Raw genomic sequence first — 27525 nt, forward strand, 5'->3', positions numbered from 1 at the left:
GAGATTTTCCCAGCAAGATTCCAAACATGAACGATCACACTTAGTGTTCAATGACACCAAACACATACACAAAAATAAAATAAAGCAAAAGGGTGAATTCAGGATCAACTACTGAATAAAACACAACGAATAATTTAAAAATTATCCTCCTAAATGGCATTGGCAGTAACTGTGATAAATCGATGTCTTGTAACATATATACGAAGAACCACTACACCCTAAAGTACCGTGAAACCTCTGTAGAAACAGCAATTGCACGTGATCCAACTACTTAACGTTACTCCTAATACAGGCTGAAGCGGCAGCGGTCTCGCCATAATATTCCTGTTGTCGCGGCGGTCTCCGACGGTGACGGCGCGGTCGGCGTGTGGCGTCTCGGAAAGCACAATCCTACAGTATTCGAACAACAGACTGCTGTCTGTCAACTTCTCTAATTGCGACAATGTTTCCGTCAGCAACGAGCTGGCGCAGCCAACGTTCTCTCAGAACGAAAGACCGAGGGGGGAGACGACTTGGCTAACGTCCTCTCAGTATGAGAGCTCAGAACGGAAGACTACCGAGAGTCCAGCAAGATCGCTCTTCACCTCTGTTTTCCCACCTCCACTTTCACCAAGCGACTCGCATCACTAGATGCTCTCAAAATACCCGACCAATGTACGGCCTGGGAATAGAACTCTTTTCCACAATTTTTTTTTCTACAAAATTGGACAAGTAAACTCCGCCCACGGCAGCTGGGAAGAACGACAGCTGTGGGCAATAACACGTTTACTGGAAGCTTTATCCCAAGAGATCACTCGAGATTTTCCCAGCAAGATTCCCCGTAGCAGCGAACACAGATTCTTGCATTGAAAGTTTTGTTGTTCGAAACTCCTGGCCTGCCCCACTTGAGTTACTCGAAGGCGTAAAATTAGTGGGACATAGGCGAGAGCACGCACAGGAAAGCCGTCCAGCTAACCCTTGCTCTGTTCTGGTAAACACTTGAACAGCTGCAGCCTCGAGTCCCTCAGAGGCTGACGGCCGCTGTGGCCTCTAAACGGATTACAGAACTTCCCCAGTCCACCATTTTTACCGTCAGGCTGTGGTCTTCGGCGTCTAGGCGGGGACGCAGCCGAGCTCTGCCTTGCGAACTGCCTTTCCGCAAAATCTTATAATTACAAAATCGCGGAATTCTCGCGTGCCGATGCGTTTCCACATAGATTTCCTACACCGTAATTTAGAGTATTACTCCAACAAAACGTTAAGTGTCACGTTGAATGGACTCATGTAAGGTGCAAGGCCGTTGCCACCTTACACAGCCCCCTCCTTCAAGGCAATTTTGCAGTACAGGTGATGACTCATTTTGCATCATCTCCTGTATTACAAAATTAGTATGTTGATAATTTAAACGATTCAAAACCGGCTGTCCAACAAGCAGAAAAAACAGTGCCACAAGTTCTTCGCAGCGTACAGCGGGCCCGTATGCGTTCGGAGAATAGCACACGCAAATACGCTGGAGGAAGAGTCCGTAAAAACGGGAAAGTCACTTGGAGTGCACCCCGTTTCCCACATCAAACCATTCGTGGAATAACGGGCAACATGTAAATAATTGCAAATAGTAAACTTAGAATTAGAAGAAGATATTTAGATTAAATAAATTAAGTCTGATGTGTCGTGTTTTAGAATTAAGTAATCGACAAGTATGGCTGAGACACACTGTTTGAGAGGTGAGAGGTAGATATACGTTCTGAGGAGGCTCCATCAGTAGGTGGCTCTCTGTTGAAAGGCGATAAGAGATCACAGAATTCATATCTCCTTCAAAGGAGATAGCTTAGACTTGGTGGCCTGTCCCACATGCCGTTGTGGGGATGCACCGTTGCATTTACTCATGACAAAGTGTACAAGTGGTTTTGAAGTGGCGTACGTAGCGATCCTCAGTACACACAGGTCTGTGAGAATAGCGTGTTGAAGTCGCTGAGAGACATTAATAACGTTGTTTAAGAATACTAGTCCAGAAATTTAAGTTTTCTGAATAACGGGGTGTGTGAGCAGTAGGTTGTGTTTGTTTCCTTTAGTGGTTGCATTACAATAATAAAACTCCTGTCAACAGGTATAAAGACACCATAATAAGGGCAAGGGCTAACAGAAGAGCAAGAGAATTCGAAAGGCGTAACTATACAGGACAAGCCTGGATCATTGGATAAGATAAGAAATTTGTTGTATCTGCTTGATTCACAGGGACTGCTGCAGGGACATCAGACCTGGTGTAAAACCCCGGAATGCATCGACTAATACCGGGTGGTATATAAAACATGTTTTAAAATGTACATAGCTTGTAGAGATGGCCATCTCTGTGGTAGTTAGCAAGGTGATGGAATCCCGATCCCCTGAATCCAGAGATTCCCTTTCCACTCAAGTCTGATTTAAAAAATAAAATAAAATAAACTGGTACTAACACACTGCTTATTATTATAAGGAGATTTCATTGTGTTCTAATGATATGTTTTCCTTATATGTGTTTGACGAAATGAATATATGTACAGTGAAAAATAATTAATGTATGTAAAATTTTGCACATGGCTAATATGGAAATTGTGGTCATCCCTTACTGTAGAAAAATAAGTTCCTTATGTAATGTCATTATGTAAATGTGTCAGCAGAGAATTCAGAGGGGGTAAAGTGAGGCGACATGGAAATTGGCGCACCACAGTTCGGATGGCACGGGAACGAGGACGGTGGCAATCACGAGACGAGAGAACAGCTGGCTGATGGAATGCATACCAACTCCTACAATGACGGAGGCTGTGGTACACCGGCCACTCACTGGAAGCTGACATGCAGAGGTCCATGACGTACAGCTGTGATACACCTGGGCCCTGTATGCACGCGGTGGATGGGAGGCCAGTTCGAAGAAGCATCATCCGTAACTTGGAAACGTCTCTGTGAAGTCGTTTCATTAGACGCTTGTCGAATTCGGTACAACTTATTCATTTTACTGCCTCATTTTAGCCCAATTCATGTGCTCTTCTATAAATACTGAGCACTCAAATAAGGCCTATTGAAATGTGTGTGTTTTAATGTGGGGTTTCGGTTTTGTTTTGTGGGAAACGCTGAGTTGGTCGTCGTTTGCTGAGAGCAGACGATGTTGCTTCTCGTTCGAAGGAGAGCACAGGATGACCAACTTAGGTTTCCAATACCTGAACAGAGAGGTTCACCCATCTTAGTCGAAGGCGGTTTTTCTGTGTGAAGTTGGTGACGGAGGGTAATTTCGAAAGGAAAAGCGGCACTCTTCGGTGAACGCTTGGTGAGTACGGATCGTAGCTCTTAAGGGGGGTTTCAGGTGATAGGAAGCAGGTTGAGTTAGGACTTCGTAATGTTTAACTGTTGAAATACTTAAGAACTTCAGCTTAACTGATGCGTGTGAAGGGAGTTTTTTTTCCGAATGATGCCGTAATTATACTGGTTTAAATAGGCGATTATTGGGTGTCTGACTTAAAAGTGTGGAAGTTACTTTGTTCATTTTGATCAACGACGAGGTAGAATTTCAAACGGTAAATCTGATTAGGAAAAGCTTGTTAGGATTACTTCAATCGTACGTGAGTGTAATACTGTGTCGAAGCGAGTACGATTTTTGATCTTACATTTTGTGGAACTTGCTCTTGTCATTGTGTGTCGATTTTGTGCCACGGGTTTGGTAATCAATGACCCTTCTGGTGAGACACGGCACCGCAATAGGCTTTCTTTGAACAGTTTGCTTGTTTACTGAGCTATAATTTCGGTAAGAACATCTGTTCTTTCGTGCGCTTTCTACAAAGCAGTAAAACAGTTTGATTCGGAATGCACCATGTGCTCTAGTTCGCCCGGTTGCAAGCAGCAGATGCAGTTAGTATGTTGAATAATTATCGCACAACCTCGTGCATTGGTTCAACCTCTGTCCAGAATAGTGCATGCGTAGAATCGTAATGCGAATCTCACTGAGATATTTTTATGGTATGAATGCAAAGGAGATGTTAGTATCATTGTCGCCCAACCCCGTTTTTTGTGTTTCTTCTTGCTGTAGTTAAACTGTGCTCTGTTACATTCTTACGTAAATATTTCTAGCCAGGCACCAGTTATGTGTAGTTAGGATGTGTATCCAAATAATATTTAGATACAATAAATAATCTATGTGAAAGATAAGTTCTGTGGTTTTGATCCTACCCATTTACTCAGATTCCCAATCCTGAATTAATCAAGTTGCTTCATGCACGACATGGAGTGCTATTAACTGGCTACTTAAAGAAATTTGCATACTTGGAATTAAATTATTAAAGTAACTAAACTAATAATTTTCCAGCTCCGTTTTTTTCTAAATGGTTAGGAAGGGGCTCGGCTGGTGGCGACTCTGAATTTCTGAATTTTTATCATTATTTGTGTGTGAGAAGCAGCTAGAAATGCGTGATAACGTATATGGCTCGATGAGAATCGTCGTAAATATACTAATACGTTACACATGGCCGACCCTGGCCTAGGATGTGCTAGACTTGCGAACTTCTGAGAGATTTAGATTTAACGGTCTATTAATGTATGCAAATTTTTTTCACAGCGCTCAAACAACTTCTGTGTTGCTTGAGAGAGAGTATTTCTTTCGACGTTGTAAACAGCGTTGTTTGTTGTATTTATGTATTTTTTTCTTTTCATTGTGGGATGTGTTAATGTCATTGGTTTGCGTGTAACGTAATTAAGTGCAGGCCACGTCCAATTTGTGTTCTTATTCAGTCACATAAGCGTGTGCTCTTGTGATTAGGGGACGCGTATGTTATTTTTGTATTGTGTGGATCTTTTTTCTTGAACTATAAGACTATGGATACGCGCAGCCGTGTAAAAAAAATAGCCGGGATAATCAGTAGCAACAGGATGAATGCGAATGATGAGCCCGTAGAACACGTGGAAAACACGATGCTGAACTCAGTCAAACAAACGAATGCAGTAAAAAGTCGCGTCGATCCAGATTGTCACCAAGTACATGACTTGGAGGATCTAAATAGCAAACAGAATAAATCCAGTATAGAGAAGGAAAGTAATGAACCCACCAATAACCAGTTTAATAGTATGAGAGTAGACATGAGGGCGCTCTTACAAAATATCATGGGGCAATTAGGCAAGACCGACGAGATTCATAAATCAGCGATAGAAGCTAATCAACAGACACAAAAGCGATTGGAGGCGAATGGGAAACGATTTGAGAAACTTGAAAATAATGTTGTGAATCATCTGAAGGAATTTCAGACTACATTGTGTGAAGAAATAGCCACAGAGATAGGGAAAGCGGTCAGTGTTGTGGAGCACGTGGAAATTGAACAGCTAAGACTGAATAACGTGGTCGAAAAGCAGGCGCGAATCATAACGGAGAAATTCCAGGCTTTGGAAATTCAGGCGGAAAGGGACCTCGCGGAGCTATTGTCTAAGATGCAGGGAGCGGGCGCGCAGTGTCCGGAGACCATTAAGACCCAAGCGGCCCTCAATAGAAGCGCGATTAGTGCTCTGCAAGACGGGTTGGAGGAAAGCAAACAGAAACGCTTCTGAAACGGAGGATATAGGAAATGAGCTCGCGAAGGTCGCAGAAATGGTAGGGAACTGTTCGGCGGCAGGTACTAGCGAAAACACGGAAGAGATGCGATCCTTGCTGAAGTTCCAGAATGGACAATATTTAATAAACCAACAGCAAGCGGGAGTAACCCGGGATTTAGTTGAACGTGTAGCGGACCTTGAAACACGCGTTGAACGCAGTCAAAAGATGCCCGGTGTAATAAAACACACGAAAGTGCGAAGAAAGACTGGGCACGAGGCCGGGTGGAACAGTAGCGAAAACGAGGGCGCAGGAAACTCATGGGGGCGAGCAATGAATTTACGCGGGGGTTCTCCGCGAAGAGAAAGGGAACATGTGGATTTCAAACACTTTCTTTCGCTGAGAAAGTTCGATGTGTTCAGCAACACAAGTGATGGGATCCACCCCGTTGCTTGGACGCAGCAATTTGAGTTTGCGCTACCTCCGTCGTGGCCCAGCACGCATAAAAGGGAAATTATGTGCAGTTTTCTGCACCGTGGCGCGTAGTTGTGGCGCAGTACACGAATTCAAGGCAGCTTTCCTTTCGGCCTACTGGTCAGAAGCCACACAGGACTGGATAAAACATGAAATATTCATGATACCTTTCCTAAGAAGCTCAGGTTTCACGAGCGCAGCTCGGCTTTTTGATCATATGGTACAGGCACATCAGTATCTGTATGAACCGTTCGGACCAATAGAGCTGATCCGAATTGGCTTAACTAAACTGCCGGCACATATGCGCCACATTGTCCTTACTGCGAGATGCAAAGATGATGTGGAGGCCTTCAAAGGAATTCTACAGGAACTTGAGGACGACTCAGAAGGGTATACTTCTAATTACATGGGCGAACCCCGAAGTGCGCAAGTACAAGAGTCGAATAGGGGGCGCGAACGGACACGATCACGGATTGATGATCGGCAGAATAGACACAATAATAACGGGCAGCAAAACCGTGGGGATAACAAGAACAGTAGGAACCGATAATTTGGTAATGAAAGAGCATACGGAAATCATGCTACGAACCCCGGAAACGGTGGAAATCGTGACGAAGAATCCAGAAACCAACCACACAGAGAACGCGATGCGAATAGGAACGGGGATGCGCGAGTACCACCAGGGGTGGAAATTAGGCCGGCGAATCCCGCACACAGTCACCGAATTGAAAATGAGAGGCAAGAACTTTGACGCCAGACTGGCGCGGAACGGAGAGAAACTGCAAATAGGAAGACACAAACATTTTGTACTTGGGGTACGAAGACATACGGGAGGATTTATTACGGGAGGCTCCAGGCAGAGAAGTGGCGGTAATTACGCCCGTTGTAACGATTTCAGTTGGTGAATTGAAATTAAGATGCATTCTGGACACAAGGAGTCCATATTCAATTATTGGCGAAGACACATTCAGGCAGTGCGAGGAGAGGGGAAATTGGCCTGTTCTTCCGGCGCAAGGGACGAGAGTAAGGGGAGCGATTCACGGGAAAACGTGGAAATGAAACATCAAGCTCGGATTAACTTCACATGCCAAGGTTACGAGTTTGAATTTAATTTTTACATTGTATCCCTGATGTGAGTAGCGGTCATCCTGGGGACCGATTTTGTGTGCGCACATGATGCAAAAATTAACGTTAGTGGTGGATTTATGACGGTGGAGGTTCATGGTAACCCCATCAGTTTAAATTTTGATGAGCGCGTGCTGCGCAATGAAAGTGAAACGAGCTGCCAGAGATTTTCCGTTTGTTCCAAATCACAACCTGAACTCGAGTTCAACGTTAAGCTGGTGGATGGACCTGTTTCGATGTTCTCTGAGCAGTGTCAGGATGATAGTTTTGGCAATCTTCTGGACGAAAGAATCTCCTGTTCCAAAAATGCGGATGGGAACCGTGAAGCGTTGCGTCGGAGTATATCAAATCATGCAAGTGTATTTGTAAAATACATATCCAATGTGAAACTACTTGTGGAATAAAGGTCGACGATAATGAATCATTGTGAGTTAATGAAGTGTTGTATATAAAAATGTAACTGTATGTGTAATTGTTGTTTCTATCTAAAACTTACGTTAAAGGTAGCTTTCCTACAAGCAAACTGTTGAGGCAGCAAGTGATACGGCAAGTAATGAGAAGAGAGGACAGGAGACTGCTAACCATGGTGACAGAGAGTAACAAATTTAAACTTATTTTGTTTTATTAGTAAGCCAATCAACAGTTTATTGCAAATCAGTAAATAAATGTAGTAGCTTTGGAGAATATACACTCCTGGAAATGGAAAAAAGAACACATTGACACCGGTGTGTCAGACCCACCATACTTGCTCCGGACACTGCGAGAGGGCTGTACAAGCAATGATCACACGCACGGCACAGCGGACACACCAGGAACCGCGGTGTTGGCCGTCGAATGGCGCTAGCTGCGCAGCATTTGTGCACCGCCGCCGTCAGTGTCAGCCAGTTTGCCGTGGCATACGGAGCTCCATCGCAGTCTTTAACACTGGTAGCATGCCGCGACAGCATGGACGTGGACCGTATGTGCAGTTGACGGACTTTGAGCGAGGGCGTATAGTGGGCATGCGGGAGGCCGGGTGGACGTACCGCCGAATTGCTCAACACGTGGGGCGTGAGGTCTCCACAGTACATCGATGTTGTCGCCAGTGGTCGGCGGAAGGTGCACGTGCCCGTCGACCTGGGACCGGACCGCAGCGACGCACCGATGCACGCCAAGACCGTAGGATCCTACGCAGTGCCGTAGGGGACCGCACCGCCACTTCCCAGCACATTAGGGACACTGTTGCTCCTGGGGTATCGGCGAGGACCATTCGCAACCGTCTCCATGAAGCTGGGCTACGGTCCCGCACACCGTTAGGCCGTCTTCCGCTCACGCCCCAACATCGTGCAGCCCGCCTCCAGTGGTGTCGCGACAGGCGTGAATGGAGGGACGAATGGAGACGTGTCGTCTTCAGCGATGAGAGTCGCTTCTGCCTTGGTGCCAATGATGGTCGTATGCGTGTTTGGCGCCGTGCAGGTGAGCGCCACAATCAGGACTGCATACGACCGAGGCACACAGGGCCAACACCCGGCATCATGGTGTGGGGAGCGATCTCCTACACTGGCCGTACACCACTGGTGATCGTCGAGGGGACACTGAATAGTGCACGGTACATCCAAACCGTCATCGAACCCATCGCTCTACCATTCCTAGACCGGCAAGGGAATTTGCTGTTCCAACAGGACAATGCACGTCCGCATGTATCCCGTGCTACCCAACGTGCTCTAGAAGGTGTAAGTCAACTACCCTGGCCAGCAAGATCTCCGGATCTGTCCCCCATTGAGCATGTTTGGGACAGGATGAAGCGGCGTCTCACGGGGTCTGCACGTCCAGCACGAACGCTGGTCCAACTGAGGCGCCAGGTGGAAATGGCATGGCAAGCCGTTCCACAGGACTACATCCAGCATCTCTACGATCGTCTCCATGGGAGAATAGCAGCCTGCATTGCTGCGAAAGGTGGATATACACTGTACTAGTGCCGACATTGTGCATGCTCTGTTGCCTGTGTCTATGTGCCTGTGGGTCTGTCAGTGTGATCATGTGATGTATCTGACCCCAGGAATGTGTCAATAAAGTTTCCCCTTCCTGGGACAATGAATTCACGGTGTTCTTCTTTCAATTTCCAGGAGTGTATTAATGAATTAAAATAATGTCATGTGATAACATTCTTCTTTGAACAGGAAATTTTTTATGTAAGATTTACCAGTGAAATAATGTAAGACTTATATGTATGTTCAAAGGAGCGCAAATCAACAGTGTCACTCGATACTAGGAACCAGTGTCACCACGCCCATAGGGAAAGGGCACACCACGAGCCTGGATAGTGGTGGTATTCAGCATCATGCATGTAGCGCAAATGGAGTAGATTAGCAGAAGTGTTCTGTGTAATAACAAGTAGATTTTGATTGTGATTTGATGTAGATAGTAGTCACAAGCGATGTGGATAGTAGTTAAAAGTAGCTAGTAGGTGTTGGAATATCAGTAATCAATTTCCTTGTGTTGTCTGTATCCCTACAAAAAAAAGGGTGATCACAACCATATTGACAGAGCTCATATATTTCTCTTTTAGATTGTTGTTTTTTTTTTTTTTTTAGAATAATGTATATTTACTGAATTAGTCGAGTAAGTTTCAGTTTATGTGTGAGCACAAGCTCATGTGTAATTCACATTGTATAATTCATCTTATCTCTGATGAGATACTTGTGTTTAAGCAAATCAGTGCATTACACACTTGATAAAATTTCTTTAGCGGGACTACTGAATGATTGGTTAAAAAAATGTTTTAACGTGATAAATTGTAGACCTGTTATAAGATTTTTGCTCTTGGTGCAAGTACACATTAAACTTCTAGTACATTAGAATCCTATATCATTTTATTTGTATTTCCGACAAAATTGACAATCAGGGGTCAAGACTTTATTGGAGCAGTAACTTGATAAATGTTACTATATGAAGTCGTACTAGACCAGTCAAGTTTCATATTTTAATGATGATTGTAAGGAACAAGGTGAAACGATAGAGTTTCGAGACGGAAGGTATTGTATAAACATTTTACTGTTTGCCCAAATTTTTGTCAGTGCAGAATTGTTTGTGTGGCCGCACCTGGAAGAGTGACGCGGGAAGTGACAGTGGGAGCTCGGCAACGGAAGACAGCGGGGCCGGGAGAATATTTTCACTCTGACCAGCTGGTGGCCCGGAAAGACTGAAGGAAGAGGGGTAGCTACCCCTACCTTCCCCTCCTACCTCGCACCCCGGCCATTGAATCAACCAGACGCAGTCCGTGCGTGCGCCAGCAGCATAGCGGGACCAATGCGGCCGGTCCGGCGGCGTACACACAAATAGTAGATGACAGGCGCTGTGGAAAGACGGGGAAGGTGCAAAATAGCATATGTCCTCTGCTGCCTAGGATGGCGTGCAGAAGAGCCATTTAGCGCCATCCTTGCTCGAGGACATCTTACCCACCACAACGTCACCTGACAGTTCGGGAGTAGCCGCTCCTAGACTTTTGTGGCGCAACATACTGGTCGACGCTCTGTGCTGCAGAGGGTGGTACAGACAAGAGTCAATCAGTGTCTCTCTCGTGCCAGAGCATCCACATGACCAAAACCAGCCGTAGCTACAAGAAAATTATCTAACATTGCCAATACTGCGGACGATATGATCGTCACAAGTGGAAGCTGTGACAGCAAATTACCACTTGACTTTCCTCGGAGACGATAGAAGCTGGGCGAATTCTCATGGAAATTGCTCATTAAGGAGAACAATTAAATTCGTCGGAATAACAGACAGTTGGACACACCACTGTAAGTTAGTTCGACAACTTGCCTCTATCTATATGTAAACACAAAGAAATATGATTGTGCAGTGCAAAATCCGTATAACAAGTGATTTTTGTAAACAAGCATGCAATTTTTTTTAGCATTTTGTCACATCCATCGTTCTAATGAAAGAAAGAGAGAGTACTTTCACAAACTACTACTTAAACATTTTTTAGGAGTTCCTTTCTAAGGATCAAAGGTTTCAAATGATGTATTTCACAAAGACACATGTTTCTCAAACTTTATGATACACTCACACGTTAGTAACACATTAGAATCTTGTTTTCATGATACTGTTTCCATTATTTGTATACTGTGCAATATTATGTCAAAATATTGTATATTTTTTTAATTATAACTTTCATATGTTATACAAGATTACGTCCATGTACCATGTACTGTGTTTTCATGAACTATTTTTCTTTATTATTATTTGTATATTGTGTAACGTTGTACCTATGTAGTGGGTTTGTCTAGTACTATAGTTGTTTTAATTCGTATACTAGGTAACATTATTTGTATAAGTCATTTTGATGTTTTTTATCATCAATTGATGTGGTACCTTGCCTATAACTGCTTGTATCATTACCGACCAAATGAGGTCAACAGGAAATTAAGTAAACTGGTACCACAAGTAACTTCCAGTATAAATTTTAAAATTCTTTATTAAGTAAATATGATAGTTGATAAGATATCCTGTTCTGTACACTGTCTTGGGCCACACGCACACACTATTTTTGCTGTGGTACTTTGCCTATAGCTGCTTGTTTCATTGCCAACCGAATGAGGTCAATAGTTAATTCAGTAAATTAGTACCACAAGTTAATTCACAATATAATGATTTTAGTATAAACTTCTAATTATTCTTGTGTGTCCGAATTACTGGTTGCCTGAACTCATACGTTTTTGTTTATGAAATTTAAGAGATGGAAAGCCTGTTGGGTAACGTCATAGCAAGACAATAACGTTTCCAGCACAGTCTTTTTTTTTGGGGGGGGGGGGGGCCGTGTTCGTGTGATGGAACATCTCTGTGAAGTCGTTTCATAAGACGCTTGTCGAATGCGGTACAATTTATTCATTTTACTACCTGGTTTTAGCTCAATTCATGAACTCTTCCATAAAGACTCAGCACTCAGATAAGGCCTATTGAATATTATATGTGTGTTTTAATGTGGGGTTTCGGTTTTTTTTTTTTTTTTTTTTTTTTTTTCTTTTTTTTTTTTTTTTTTTTTGTGGGAACCCCTGAGTTGATCGTCGTCTGCAGGGAGCAGACGACGTTGGTTCTCGTTCGAAGGAGAGCACAGGATGACCAACTTAGGTTTCCAATACCTGAACAGAGACGTTTACCTATTTTAGTCGAAGGCGGTTTTTGTGTGTGAGGTTGGTGACGGAGGGTAGCTGGTAGCTTCCGCTGCACGGGGAGCTAGATAATCTCGAAAGGAAAAGCTGCACTCTTCGGTGAACGCTTGGTGAGTACGGATCGTAGCTCTTAAGGGGGGTTTCAGGTTATGTTGAACTGTTGAAATACTCCAGAACTTCAGCTTAACTGAAGCTTGTGAAGCGAGTTATTTGAAAAAGGCAATTTTTGGGTGTCTGGCTTAAAAGTGTGGAAGTTACTTTGTTCATTTTGATCAACGACGAGGTAGAATTTCAAACGGTAAATCTGATTATGAAAAGCTGATTAGGATTCCTTCAACCGTACGTGAGTGTAATACCGTGTCGAAGCGAGTATGACTTTTGATCTTACATTTTGTGGAAGTTGCTCTTGTCATTGTGTGTCGATTTTGTGCCACGTGTTTGGTAATCAATGACCCTTCTGGTCCACCACGGCACCGCGATAGGCTTTATTTGAACAGTTTGCTTGTTTAATGGGCTATAATTTCGCTAAGAATATCTGTTGTCTCGTGCGCTTTCTTCAAAGCAGTACAACAGCTTGATTCGGAGTGCACCATGCAACGTCCCCTTAGAAAAATTAATGAATTACTGTGCTGATAAACCTCTTACATTATTTGACTTTCAAACAGCTGAGCAAAACTGAACGTGCTCAGACATTTCGCTCTTTACCTATTCTGATCAACACTAAACTGACACACAATATTTCTAGCGTAACGCTATCCGACTTTTAATAATCCCTACAAAAGAATGACCCTGACTAACATTAACCTATTCCTTTCACAAATCAGTTACCTCACAAAAATCTTCGTTACTCGAACTACTGCAATACAGCGAGCGCCACTACTGCCAGCTCCCCCCTGCGGGTTCGGGGGTAAGAATAGGCCCGAGGTATTCCTGCCTGTCGTAAGAGGCGACTAAAAGGAGGTTCAACCGTTTCGGCCTTCATTGTGATGGTCCCCCTTGGGGTTTGACCTCCTTTTTTCAAAATTCTACAGAAGTACGAGCCTTTTGGGGAAGGACGCCTTACGTGGTGTATCATTGGTCCTCAGTGCACTAAGACCTTGGCACTCAGCATTGTAACGGCGTTGTAACCACTCCCATTATTCCTCAAATTAGGCCTAAACGCCTGATGGGTTGCACAAGTTACGCACATAGTGCGTTCCCGTCTGCACCTACGATCATGATGGACTTTCCATGGCACCAGAAATCCAGCACGATAGCCAGCCCGTTGTGGTGGGGTCGTCATGTACCCTCTAGGTTGTAGCCACCTGACAACACAGGGATCGTACTGCCGATACCTGAGCTGCACCCTCCCCCCGACGGCCAAGGAGTAGATGCCCATCTCCTTGGGGCATCGGGACTCCCGGCAACGGTCATCCTGCCAGGTGGCCCTTGCTGCGGCTGGGTGGCGCCCGTGGGGAGAGCCCCTGGTTGGTGGTATCGGGGCGGACGTTTCGCAGATTAAACGTGAACACGTATCGGGTCGCTCTGCGGCCGAGTCTTTCAAAAGGAAAGGTACTGTCTCTGGTTCTGGTTCTCCTGCCCTTTCCCCCTTGGCCACTCCCTGGCAGGAGGGACAGGCCCGCCAGCTTGGGGCGAAGTACTTCCTCCGCTATTTGGTCTGTTCTCGAACTGATGGGGGGGACGTTCGCCACCTCCAAGCCCATGTTCTTTCTTCAGCACATCGAGGACATCTTCGGGGAAATCTAGGCTCTCAGTAAGATGCGTTCGGGGTTCGTTCTTATAAAGACCACCTCCGCCACACAATCGGTGGCGCTCCAGGCGTGCGACCGACTAGGGGACATCCCAGTGTCTATTGTCCCGCATCTGGCACTGAATAGGACGCAGGGGGTTATTTTTCATCAGGACCTCCTGCTGCAATCTGATGAGGAGCTCAGGGCCAACCTGGAGCGCCGAGGCGTGCATTTCGTCCGGCGTGTCCAGCGTGGCCCCAAAGACCATCGCATCGACACCGGGGCCTTTATCCTCGCCTTCGAGGGGGACGTTCTCCCAGAGAAGGTCAAGGTGATGTGCTACCGGTGCGATGTGCGACCTTACGTCCCGCCTCCTATGCGCTGTTTTCGGTGTTTGCGCTTTGGGCACATGTCGTCACGGGGTGAGGCTGAGCCCCTTTGTGGCGATTGTGGACGTCCTCTTCATGAGGAACATACATGCACCCCACCACCTCGGTGTGTTAATTGTCCTGGCATCCACTCGCCTAGATCCTTAGACTGCCCCGCATATCAGAAGGAGAAGAAGATTCAAGAACTAAAAACTTTGGATCGTCTCTCTTATTCTGAGGCCAGGAAGAAGTATGACCGCCTCCATCCCGTGCTGTTGACCACTTCGTTTGCCTCAGTCGTGTCCACTCCTTCCACAGTATCCTCACCCCATCCTGTCCCCCCTCCACCTCCTCCCCCCATCCGGGGTCTCTGCCTCCGCCTCCCAAATCCCTCCCTTCCAAATCCTCCTCCCCCACAGCCCCCACCCCCTCTGCCCCAGGGGCCACCCTTCCTCCTCCTTCCCCCCCCCCCCCGCCGCCTGAGAAGCGATCCTCTTCTCAGGTGTCCATCGGGGAAACATTCCGGACCCCAGCTTCCGAGGTCATTCCAAAATGGACCCCGCATGTGAGGACCTTCTTCGGGTCCAGCCCACCATCCCTGTGCCTCCTCGGACTTCCAAGAAGGCCTCCAAGAAGAAGTCTATATCCCCCTCTCCACCCCGGCGCGTTTCGTCTGACGCTCCATCCGTGAGTCGCTGCTCCCGGCCGTCCTCAGTTTCGCCGGGACGCTCTGCTGCCAGGCGCTCAGCTGGCCTCTCGTTGGCAAATGATGCTGCCCCTCCTACACAACCCGGGACAGCGGCCGCAGCTGGCGACGACTCGATGGAACAGGATCCGCCTCCCGCCAGTTGTAGCATTGTTCCCTCGAAACCTGGCCCTCAGCGGCTGTCGAGGTGACCAGCTCTTCCCTCGTCTCGTTCACCCTCTGTTTTGACTAACGATGGCCTTGTTACATTGAAACATAAGAGGTATTCGATCTAATCGGGAGGAATTACAACTGCTCCTCCGCCTGCACTGTCCGCTCGTCCTTGGTCTCCAGGAAACCAAGTTGCGCCCGGCTGACCGTATTGCCTTTACCCACTATACCTCAGAGCGGTATGACCTCACCCCTGTGGACGGTATCCCAGCTCATGGTGGGGTCATGTTGCTCGTTCGGGACGATGTCTATTACCATCCCATCCCATTGACCACCCCACTCCAAACAATAGCTGTCCGTATTACTCTTTCTGCTTTTACTTTTTCAGTTTGTACCATCTACACTCCATCGTCATCCACAGTTAGTTGGGCTGACATGATGCACCTGATTGTTCAGCCTCCTCCGCCGTTTTTATTGTTTGGCGACTTCAATGCCCATCATCCCCTTTGGGGCTCTCCTGCATCCTGTCAAAGAGGCTCCCTCTTGACGGATGTCTTCAACCATCTCAATCTTGTCTGTCTCAATACTGGTGCCCTGACTTTCCTCTCGGACTCTACTCATACCTACTCCCACTTGGACCTCTCGATCTGTTCTACCACTCTTGCCCGTCGGCTCGAGTGGTATGTCCTTTCTGACACCTATTCGAGCGACCACTTCCCCTGTGTCGTTCGTCTCCTGCACCATACCCCATCCCCACGTCCTTCGAGCTGGAACATACCGAAAGCTGACTGGGGACTTTACTCCTCACTGGCGACCTTTCCGGACCACGATTTTCTCAGTTGTGACAGTCAGGTTGAATACCTCACGCCTGTTATCATCAACGCTGCCGAACGTTCCATTCCTCGTACTACCTCTTCTTCACGTCACGTTTCTGTCCTCTGGTGGAATGAGGCTTGTAGAGACGCTATCCGTGCTCGACGACGTGCTTTACGCACCTTTCGCCGCCATCCTACGTTGGCGAATTGTATTGGATACAAACGACTCCGAGCACATTGCCGTAGAGTCATCAAAGACAGCAAAAAAGCTTGTTGGGCCTCTCTCACCAGCTCCTTTAACAGTTTTACTCCCTCTTCTGTCGTTTGGGGTAGCCTGCGCCGGCTGTCGGGCATTAAGGCCCACTCCTCGGTACCTGGCCTGACCTCAGGTAATGAGGTCCTTGTTGATCCTGTGGCTGTCTCCAACGCCTTCGGCCGGTTTTTCGCGGAGGTTTCAAGCTCCGCCCATTACCACCCTGCCTTCCTTGCCAGGAAAGAAGCAGAAGAGGCTCGGCGACCTTCCTTCCACTCACTGAATCTGGAAACTTATAATGCCCCCTTTACTATGCGGGAACTCGAACGTGCGCTTGCACTGTCCCGGTCCTCTGCTCTGGGGCCAGATGCCATTCACGTTCAGTTGCTGGCAAACCTTTCTCCGGCGGGCAAAAGCTTTCTTCTTTGTACCTACAATCGCGTCTGGACCGAAGATCAGGTCCCCATGCGTTGGCGTGACGCCGTCGTTGTTCCCACACCCAAACCCGGGAAGGATAGACACCTTCCTTCTAGTTACCGCCCCATTTCTCTTAAAAGCTGTGTCTGTAAGGTGATGGAGCGCATGGTTAATGCTCGGTTAATCTGGATTCTTGAATCTCGACGGCTACTTACCAATGTCCAATGCGGCTTTCGTCGCCGCCGCTCTGCTGTTGACCACCTTGTGACCTTGTCGACATACATCCTGAACAACTTTTTGCGAAGGCGCCAAACGGAAGCCGTGTTCTTCGATTTGGAGAAGGCTTATGATACCTGTTGGAGAGGAGGTATCCTCCGCACTATGCACAGGTGGGGCCTACGCGCTCGCCTTCCCCTTTTTATTGATTCCTTTTTAACGGATCGAAAGTTTAGGGTACGTGTGGGTTCCGTATTGTCCGACGTCTTCCTCCAGGAGAACGGAGTGCCTCAGGGCTCCGTCTTGAGCGTAGCCCTTTTTGCCATCGCGATCAATCCAATTATGGATTGGATTCCGCCTAATGTCTCAGGCTCTCTCTTTGTCGATGACTTCACGATCTACTGCAGTGCCCAGAGAACATGCCTCCTGAAGCGCTGCCTTCAGCGTTGTCTAGACAGCCTATACTCATGGAGCGTGGCAAATGGCTTCCGGTTCTCTGAAGAGAAGACGGTTTGTATCAACTTTTGGCGATATAAAGCGTTCCTTTCGCCATCCTTACATCTCGGTCCCGTTGTTCTCCCATTCGTGGAAACAACTAAGTTTCTAGGGCTCACATTGGACAGGAAACTGTGTTGGTCTCCGCATGTCTCTTACTTGGCGGCACGTTGTACACGTTCCCTTAATGTCCTCAGAGTTCTTAGCGGTTCATCTTGGGGAGCGGATCGCACTGTCCTGCTTCGCTTGTATCGGTCCATAGTCCGATCGATGCTGGATTATGGGAGCTTCATCTACTCGTCTGCTCGGCCATCCCTCTTACGCCGTCTCAACTCCATCCACCATCGGGGGTTACGTCTTGTGACCGGAGCCTTCTACACTAGTCCTGTCGAGAGTCTTTATGCTGAAGCTGCCGAATTACCATTGACCTACCAGCGCGACGTACTGCTGTGTCGGTATGCCTGCCGGCTGTTGTCAATGCCCGACCACCTCTCTTATCAGTCCTTCTTCGCCGATTCTCTCGACCGTCAGTACGGGTTGTATGTGTCTGCCCTGCTGCCCCCCGGAGTCTGCTTCCATCACCTGCTTAGACAATTGGATTTTGCCCTCCCTACCACCTTCAGAGAGGGTGAGAGCCCAGCACCACCTTGGCTCCAGGCTCCGGTTCATATTTATCTCGACCTCAGCTCACTCCCAAAGGAGGGTACTCCGGCTGCAGTGTATTGCTCACGGTTTGTCGAACTTCATGCTCGACTTGCCAGTCACACCTTTGCTTACACCGATGGCTCCAAAACTGACGATGGTGTCGGCTGTGCCTTTGTCGTCAGGGCCGCCACCTTCAAATACCGGCTCCTCGACCAATGTTCCAGCTTTACGGCCGAGCTTTTTGCTCTCCATCAGGCCGTTCAGTATGCCCGCCGCCAACGCCATTCATCGTATGTACTCTGCTCTGACTCACTCAGTGCTCTTCAGAGCCTTGGAGCTCCCTATCTGGTCCATCCCTTGGTTCAACGGATCCGGCAGTCCCTCCATTCTTTCGCTGATAATGGTTCTCCTGTCAGCTTTCTGTGGGTTCCCGGACATGTAGGAGTGCCTGGAAATGAGGCTGCAGATGCTGCAGCCAAGGCTGCAGTCCTCCTGCCTCGGCAAGCCTCACATTGTGTCCCATCATCTGATGTTCGTGGGGATGTATGTAAGAGGCTTGTGTCGTTGTGGTGGGATGCTTGGTCATCCCTCCAAGGAAACGAGCTCCGGGCAGTAAAACCGCTCCTAACTGCTTGGACAACCTCCTCCCGACCATCTCTGCGAGAAGAGGTCCTTCTGACGAGGTTGCAGATTGGGCATTGCCGGTTTAGCCACCGCTACCTGCTCTCCGGTGACCCAGCCCCGCAGTGCCCTTGTGGTCAAGCACTAACAGTGCGCCATGTTTTATTGTCGTGTCCCCGCTTCAGTCAGTCTCGTGTTGCCCTGTCCCTGCCATCTACTTTACCGGATATTTTAGCTGATGACGCTAGAGCAGCTGCTCGTGTTCTGCGTTTTATAGCTTTGACTGGCTTGTCCAAAGACATCTAACTTTTTTAGTTCTTTTATCTCCATCTTTGTCAGGACTTTCTGGTGTCCCCCCCTCCCCTTGAGCTTTACTAGATTCCATGTGCTGTAACAACTGTGACTGGGCGCTAATGACCTCAGTAGTTGAGCGCCCTTAAACCCCACCAAAAAAAAAAAAACTACTGCCAGCTAAATAAAAGATTCAAACTACTGAAGGCACTAACTACTGATAGGCATAGTTAGCAAATGAAAGATTTTGACAGAGAACAAACAATGTATTTACCATAATAGTGTTCAAAAGGCATAATATATATAGCAGTTCATGACATCCATTCTTACAAATGTACTGTTTCTGATGGACACACGCCCAGATCATCCGCTCTCAAAAATCCACCATCTCACTTCCCCACATCCACCACTGCTGGCGGCTCACCTCCAACTGCGCAACGCTACGCGCTGTTAACAGCCCAACACTACAATAGCGAATATTACAACAATGCCACCCAGCCACAGACTGCACACAGCACAGCCAGTGATTTTTCATACAGAGCGCTATGTGGCGTTACCAATATAAAAACCTAAACAGCCTACTTATAACTATGTGCTCTAGTTCGGCCGTTTGCAAGCAGCAGACACAGTATGTTGAATAATTATCGCACAATTTCGTGCATTGGTTAAACCTCTGTCCAGAATAGCGCATGCGTACATTCGTAATGCGAATCTCACCGAGATATTTTTATGGTATGAATGCAAAGGAGATGTTATATCATTGTCTCCCAACCCCGTTTTTTGTGTTTCTTCTTGCTGTAGTTAAACTGTGCTCTGTTACATTCTCACGTAATTCTTAAATATTTCTAGCCAGGCACCAGCTATGTGTAGTTAGGATGCGTAACCGAATAATACTTAGATACAATAAATAATCTATGTGAAAGATAAGTTCTGTGGTTTTGATCCTACCCATTTACTCCGATTTCCAATCCTGAATTAATCAAGTTGCTTCATGCACGACATGGAGTGCTATTTATCTGGCTACTTAAAGAAATTTGCATACTTGGAATTAAATTATTAAAGTAATTAAACTAATAATTTTCCAACACCGTTTTTTTTCATAATGGTTAGGAAGGGCTTGGGATGGTGGCGACCCTGAATTTCTGAATTTTTATTATTATTTCTGAATTTTTATCATTATTTCTGAATGTTTAACATTATTTGTGTGAGAGAAGCAGCTAGAAATGCGAGAAAACGTATATGGCTCGATGAGAAACGTCGTAAAGATAATACGTTACCACTTCTATTTGTCGCTCCCGTGTCTGTCGGTGCAACATTACTGCAGAACCTCTTTGTGTCTTACGGCAGCTTCACTTAGGACCTGAGCCAGGCAACGGCTCCCGTCTTATGGTATATCCTCCCTACCCACCACTAGCCAAAGAAGCAGTTCCGTCTTGCTGCCTGTCTGCAGGACAAATCAGAGGATCACCGGTCTCTCGCGTGAGGGACATCGACGCCGAGCTCTAATGAGAGTGGTCCTTCCAGCTGTCGGGCCAGAAAGTACCTCACTACACGCAGCAGCACTGCGATCCACACAGTCGGTACTGTTGCCTCCGAATCAAGAAGATATGGGTCGCCAAGGCGACATCTTGCTACCATTGTTGGTCTCATTGGGCTCTCACGTGCTCCTGATCGTGCTCACCAGTCTCATCTTTCCTCCCACATAAACATTAAAAATAGGGGTGCGGGTGTGTAACTACAAACAATTGGACACCAGTGCCGTTAAGTGGTCCCTCATAAATATGATTTAAAAAAAATTAAATTAACCCCCGACAGTCAGACAATCCTGAAATGAATTATCTTTTGTTTAAAACAGTGATGTTTGATAATCTGAGACAATCTATATATTATGTCTCAAGTGTGATTTTAATTCCCATTTTATTTCGTTTGTACATTTTGTCCATATTGTCATGTTTTGAATGTCTACTATGTTAATACACAAAGTACTTAGGTGGTCGTTCCATATTACATAAATATAGAAAGAAGTTCTCAATTTTGCTTATATGTGGATTTACACAATTGTACACCAGCCGAGCACTGGTCTTGGGCAGACATTGCTAGTACTGTATAATTAAGACATTTACACCACAACCAAATAAATGTCCAGCAACAGTGACGCATAGTGTATTTACAGACTGTGCTAATGGCTATTTGCCTCATCTTAATTGTAAAAGAACGACAACGACATTACTGCCACTCTGATTTACATTTAGGTTATAAATTTTTTTGTTTAATTCAAATTGTATAGGGACGGGTGTTTGAGTATTCAATGGACCTTCAGTCAAAATCATGGATTTGCCATTCGGATGAAAAGCACAAAAGTACGTACTTACGTAAATTGATTTTGCGACGTGGGTCCTTGTATTTTACATTTCCTTTATACTCTGAGCATGAATTGTCCATAATTGTCAGAGAAATTACAGTAAACAATAAAAAAATTAATGACCACGTCAATAAATGTAAATTCCATCAACAAAGACTTTATCCCAGGGATGAGTGAAAGAATGATTGAGAAAGGGCAGCTGGCAGTATATTGTCCGCGAAAAACACTCTCAAAACGGTTTTGAATCGTTAACATGATCAACATACTAATTTCGTAATACAGGAGATGACACGAAATGAGTCATCACCTGTACTCCAAAATTGGCTTGAAGGAGAGGGCTATGTAAGGTGGCAACATCCTTGCAGCTTACATGTGTCCATTTAACGTGACACTAAAGGTTTTGTAACACTCTAAATTACGGTGTAGGAAATCTATGTGGAAACGCATCGGCACGCGAGAATTCCGCGATTTTGTAATTATAAGATTTTGCGGAAAGGCAGTACGCAAGACAGAGCTCGGCTACGTCCCCGCCTAGCCGCCGAAGCCTGACTGTAAAAATGGTGGACTGGGGAAGTTCCGTAATCCGTTTAGAGAGGATACAGCAGCCGCCAGCCTCTGAGGGACTCGGGGCTGCAGGTGTTCAAGTGTTTACCAGAACAGAGCAGTGGATAGCTGGACGGGCTATCCTGCACATGCTCTCGCGTATGTCCCACAAATTTTACCCCTTCGAGTAACTCAAGTGGGGCAAGCCAGGAGTTCCGAATAACAAAACTTTCAATGCAAGAGTCTGTGTTCGCTGCGACGGGGAATCTTGCCGGGAAAATCTCGAGTGATCTCTTGGGATAAAACTTCCAGTAAACGTGTTATTGCCCACAGCTGTCGTTATTCCCAGCTGCCGTGAGCGGAGTTTACTTGTCAAATTTTGTAGAAATAAAAATTGTGGAAAAGAGTTCTATTCCCAGGCCGTACATTGGTCGGCACTGGAAAACTGGGTATTTTGAGAGCACCTAGTGACGTGAGTCGCTTGGTGAAAGTGGAGGTGGGAAAACAGAGGTGAAGAGCGATCTTGCTGGACTCTCCGTAGTCTTCCGTTCTGGGCTCTCATACTGAGAGGACGTTAGCAAGGTCGTCTCCCCCTCGGTCTTTCGTTCTGAGAGGACGTTGGCCGCGCCAGCTCGTTGCTGACGGAAACATTGTCGCAATTAGAGAAGTTGACGGACAGCAGTCTGTTGTTCGAATACTGTAGGATTGTGCTTTCCGAGACGCCACACGCCACCGCATGGCCGCACCGTCGCCGTCGGAGACCGCCGCTACAACAGGAATATTACGGTGAGATCGCTCCTGCTTCCGCCTGTATTAGCAGTAACGTTAAATAGTTGGATCGCGTGCAATTGCTGTTTCCACGGAAGTTTCACGGTACTTTGGGGTGCAGTGGTTCTTCGTATAAAAGTTATAGGAGATCGCATTTTGGACCGATATTAACACAGTTACTGCCGATGCCAGTTAGGAGGATAATTTGTAAATTGTTCATTGTGTTTTATTCAGCATTGATTTGAAGGTTATATTAAAATTATTGTGATTCAGTTGAGCCTTTACTTTCAGTAGTTCATCTACATCTACATGACTACTCTGCAATTCACATTTAGGTGCTTGGCAGAGGGTTCATCGAACCACAATCATACTATCTCTCTATCATTCCACTCCCGAACAGCGCGCGGGAAAAACGAACACCTAAACCTTTCTGTTCGAGCTCTGATTTCTCTTATTTTGATGATCATTCCTACCTATGTAGGCTGGGCTCAACACAATATTTTCGCATTCGGAAGAGAAAGTTGGTGACTGAAATTTCGTAAATAGATCTCGCCGCGACGAAAAACGTCTTTGCTGTAATGACTTCCATCCCAATTCGCGTATCATATCCGCCACTCTCTCTCCCCTATTACGTGATAATACAAAACGAGCTGCCCTTTTCTGCACCCTTTCGATGTCCTCCGTCAATCCCACCTGGTAAGGATCCCACACCACGCAGCAATATTCTAACAGAGGACGAGCGAGTGTAGTGTAAGCTGTATCTTTAGTGGACTTGTTGCATCTTCTAAGTGTCCTGCCAATGAAACGCAACCTTTGGCTCGCCTTCACCACAATATTGTCTATGTGGTCTTTCCAACTGAAGTTGTTCGTAATTTTAACACCCAGGTACTTGTTGAATTGACAGCCTTGAGAATTGTACTATTTATCGAGTAATCGAATTCCAACGGATTTCTTTTGGAACTCATGTGGATCACCTCACACTTCTCGTTATTTAGCGTCAACTGCCACCTGCCACACCATATAGCAATCTTTTCTAAATCGCTTTGCAACTGATACTGGTCTTCGGATGACCTTACTAGACGGTAAATTACATCATCTGCGAACAACCTAAGAGAACTGCTCAGATTGTCACCCAGGTCATTTATATAGATCAGGAACAGCAGAGGTCCCAGGACGCTTCCCTGTGGAACATCTGATATCACTTCAGATTTGCTCGATGATTTGCCGTCTATTACTACGAACTGCGATCTTCCTGACAGGAAATCACGAATCCAGTCGCACAACTGAGACGATACCCCATAGGCCCGCAGCTTGATTAGAAGTCGCTTGAGAGGAACGGTGTCAAAAGCTTTCCGGAAATCTAGAAATTCGGAATTAACTTGAGATCCCCTGTAGATAGCGGCCATTACTTCGTGCGAATAAAGAGCTTGCTGCGTTGCACAAGAACGAAGTATTCTGCAAACCATGCTGATTACGTATCAATAGATCGTTCCCTTCGAGGTGATTCATAATGTCTGAATACAGTATATGCTCCAAAACCCTACTGCAAACCGACGTCAATGATATAGGTCTGTAGTTCGATGCATTACTCCTACTACCCTTCTTAAACACTGATGAGACCTGCGCAATTTTCCAATCTGCAGGTACAGATCTATCAGTGAGCGAGCGGTTGTATATGATTGCTAAGTAGGGAGCTATTGTATCAGTGTAATCTGAAAGGAACCTAATCGGTATACAATCTGGACCTGAAGACTTGCCCGTATCAAGCCATTTGACTTGCTTCGCAACCCCTAAGGTATCTACTTCTAAGAAACTCATGCCAGCAGCTGTTCGTGTTTCAAATTATGGAATATTCCATTCGTCTCCCCTGGTGAAGGAATTTCGGAAAACTGCGTTCAATAACTCCGCTTTAGCGGCACAGTCTTCGGTAACAGTACCATCGGCACTGCGCAGCGAAGGTATTGACTGCGTCTTGCCGTTTGTGTATTTTACATACGACCAGAATTTCTTCGGATTTTCTACCAAATTTCGAGACTGTTTCGTTGTGGAACCTATTAAAGGCATCTCGCATTGAAGTCCGTGCCAAATTTCGCGCGTCTGTAAATTTTAGCCAATCTTCGGGATTTCGCGCTCTTCTGAACTTCGCATGCTTTTTCCGTTGCCTCTGCAACAGCGTTCGGACCTGTTTTGTGTACCACGGGGGATCAGTTCCATCTCTTACCAATTTATGATGTATGACTCTCTCAATTGCTGTTGCTACTATATCTTTGAATTTGAGCCACATCTCGTCTACATTTGCATAGTCAGTTTGGAAGGAATGGAGATTGCCTCTTAGGAAGGCTTCTAGTGACACTTTATCCGCTTTTTTAAATAAAATTATTTTGCGTTTGTTTCTGGTGGATTTGGAAGAAACGATATTGAGCCTAGCTACAACGACCTTGTCATGATGAATCGGTCACGATGCTCTCTATCAGCTCTGGATTGTTTGTGGCTAAGAGGTCAAGTGTGTTTTCGCAACCAATTCGCTTGGGTTCGTGGACTAACTGCTCGAAATAATTTTCGGAGAAAGCATTTAGGACAATCTCGGAAGATGTTTTCTGCCTACCACCGGTTTTGAACAAGTATTTTTGCCAATATACCGAGGGAAGGTTGAAGTCCCCACCAACTATAACCGTATGAATGGGGTATTTATTTGTTAAGACTCAAATTCTCTCTGACTGTTCAGCAACTATAGCATCGGAGTCTGGGGGGCGGTAGAAGGAGCCAATTATTAACTTAGTTCGGCAGTTAAGTATAACCTCCACCCATACCAATTCGCACGGAGTATCAGACTTCACTACAAGATAAACCACCACTGACAGACACAAACACTCCACCACCAATTCTGCCTAATCTATCTTTCCTGAACACCGTCTGAGACTTCGTAAAAATTTCTACAGAACTTATTTCAAGCTTTAGCCAGTTTTCTGTACCTATAACGATTTCAGCTTCTGTGTTTTCTATTAGCGCTTGAAGTTCAGGGACTTTCCCAGCACAACTACAGCAATTTACAACTACAATTCCGACTGTTCCTTGATCCAAGCACGTCCTGTATTTGCCATGCACCCTTTGAGATTGCAGCCCACCCCGTACTTTCCCGAGGCCTTCTAACCTAAAAAAAACCGCCCAGTCCACGCCACACAGCCTCCGCTACCCGTGTAGCCGCCAGCTGAGTGTAGTGGACTCCTCACCTATTCAGCGGAACCCGAAACCCCACCACCCTATGGCGCAAGTCAAGGAATCTGCAGCCAACATGGTCGCAAAACCGTCTGAGCCTCTGATTCAGACCCTCCACCCGGCTCTGCACCAAAGGTCCGCAGTCGGTTCTGTCAACGATGGTGCAGATGGTGAGCTCTGCCTTCATCTCGTAAGCAAGACCGGCAGCCTTCACCAAATCAGATAGCTGCTGGAATCCAGAGAGAATTTCCTCAGATCCAAAGCGACACACGTCATTAGTGCCGACACGTGCCACCACCTGCAGGTGGCTGCACCCTGTACTCTTCATGGCATCCGGAAGGACCCTTTCCACATCAGGAATGACTCCACCCAGAATGCACACGGAGTGCACACTGGATTTCTTCCCGTCCTAAATTCACCCTTTTGCTTTATTTTATTTTTGTGTATGAGTTTGATGTCATTGAACACCCTAAGTGTTCGTGATCGTTCATGTTTGGAAGTCAAAATAGGTCTGATTTATCGTCAAAAGTACCACCGCAGGTTAGTTAGAGGTGACAGGGCCACATTTAAATCTAGCGTTATTCATTTTTGCGTACAGTTCCACTCCCAATTTCTCTGTAAGTTGTTTGTCGGGGGCGAACACATGCAAAATCGGTCAAGCAACGGGTGGGGTGTTTCAACAGTTGTGGAACTTAGGCGTAACGGATGTGGTGGACATTGATTGTTAGTCGCATTTCCTGCTCGGCAGGTGGTGCAGAATCGTTTTAGTACGCAGCAGGTCAGGCTATTTCGTTGTGTCACGCAGATGGGCCTTGTGGCCAATAGCGCAAACTTTTGTGGACAGTTTTTCCATAGAACTGCTGCGGCGAGTTTTTGAAGCGCACGCGAATGATGGCATCCCACCCATTTAGTGGGTCGTTTTATGTACTAGCATACCAGCCAGGTACTTTGAGTGCACGTTTTAAGGAACAGTTTTGCATTGCCTGCAGCATCCTAGGTTCCATGTGTGAATCATACAACCGTTCTATACAGGGTCAATCTTAGGCGATAAGGAAGGGAAGACAAAAGGTTTAAGAGAGCGTAAAGTTGCCTCAGTCTTCCAAATGTCATACCTCTGACATGGACAACGTGCTGCCTCCACGTCAGTCTCACGTACAACGTGTCGCCAAGATATTTGGCTGTAGGGGACCATTCGACGGGTTCGCGCCGCACTGTTACTTTTTGTAAGTCTCTGGGCACCACCTTCTGAGTAACTGTCATACACTGCGTTTACGATGTGCTACGTGAGAGTCGCTTTTCCACTCGGCAAGGGTGTCGGCTGCCCGTTGCAGTCGTCGGTGCATCATGTTCGGGTCCACGCTGAGTTTGAACACAGCAGTGTCCTTAGTGCATAAGGCAAGTTGCACCCACTCGGACTGATGTAGGTCTGTTGTGTAGAATGCATACATCTGGGGTCCGAGGACAGACCCCTGGGAAACACCTGCGTGAATGAAGCGACGAGTGGAGACGCCGCCGTTGACCTTTACTCGGAAACTTCTTCCTTGCAGGTAACTCTGCAGTAACTTGACCTATGACATGGGCTCCCCTTGCACAAGTAATTTGTTTAAGAGGCTCTCGTGCCATACAGAATCAGAAACTGGTGAAACTCAA

This window comes from Schistocerca americana, chromosome 1 (assembly GCF_021461395.2).
Source record: "Schistocerca americana isolate TAMUIC-IGC-003095 chromosome 1, iqSchAmer2.1, whole genome shotgun sequence".
NCBI lineage: Eukaryota > Metazoa > Arthropoda > Insecta > Orthoptera > Acrididae > Schistocerca > Schistocerca americana.